This window comes from Orycteropus afer, unplaced genomic scaffold (genome assembly GCF_000298275.1).
Source record: "Orycteropus afer afer isolate SDZICR_OR568_19922 unplaced genomic scaffold, OryAfe1.0 scaffold00328, whole genome shotgun sequence".
Lineage (NCBI taxonomy): Eukaryota > Metazoa > Chordata > Mammalia > Tubulidentata > Orycteropodidae > Orycteropus > Orycteropus afer.
The window spans coordinates 1,391,374-1,392,321 of NW_006921915.1; the positions used below are offsets into that span (position 1 = coordinate 1,391,374).

Consider the following 948-nt stretch of genomic DNA (forward strand, 5'->3'; position numbering starts at 1 on the left):
GTTTTGGTATTGAGGTTATGCTTCATAAAATAAATTTGGGAGATTCCATCCTTTTCTGTATTTTGGAATATTTGAGTAGGAATCGTTTCAGTTCTTCTCTGGATGTTTTGTAGAAATCTTCAGTGAACCATCTGGGCCAGGACTTTTTTGTTGGTAATTTTTTTATGACCTGTTCAATTTCTTCTTTTGTTGTGGATCAGTTCATTTTTTCCACCTCAGTCTCCGTAGTTTAGGTTAGTAGTGTGTTTCTAGAAATCTATTCATTTCTTCCATATTTTCAAATAAGTACAGTTTTTCATAGTATCCTGTTATTTTCCTTTTTATTTCTGTTGGTTCTGTTGTTATTTCACTCATTTCATTTCTTATCCATGTTATTGGTATCTTCACCCTCTTTTCCTTTGTTACATTTTCCAGTGGTTTGTCAATTTTATTAATCTTTTTAAATAACCAAAAAAATATGGAACACTTCAATAATTTGTGTGTCATCCTTGCTCAGGGGACATGGTTATCTTCTCTATATTGTTTCAATTTTAGTGTATGTGCTGCCAAAGTGTGGACTAAAGTGGTTATATTTTTAAAGTAATCTTGAAAAAATAAGAGTGTATTATGAAGGTGTGAAAGATGGTGTCATTAAAACATGTGCCTCTGGATTTTTGAAGTTGAACAATCACAGTAGCTCCTGTAATAAATTACAAAATTTTCCAAAACAATTTTTAAAAAGCACTTTAGGATCTATGTAAGCTAATGAACCATTGTTGTTGTTGTTGTTAAGTGCCATCGAGTCTTTTCTGACTCATAGCGACCCCATGCACAGCAGAATGAAACACTGCCTGATCCTGCGCCAGCCCCACAATCCATGCTATACTCGAGCCCATCATCGCAGCCACTGCATCAATCCATCTCCCTGAAGGCCTCCCCCTCTTTCGTTGACCCTCCACCCTACCAAGC

The 948-nt window shown here is 35.8% G+C and overlaps 1 non-coding gene across 1 annotated transcript; it reads right to left on the bottom strand.

The window, feature by feature from the left end:
* Positions 1-451: 451 nt before the first annotated feature.
* On the bottom strand, positions 452-558 carry LOC122151192. Its single transcript, XR_006164029.1, has one exon. It is a non-coding gene; the product is annotated as a U6 spliceosomal RNA (small nuclear RNA).
* Positions 559-948: the final 390 nt, after the last annotated feature.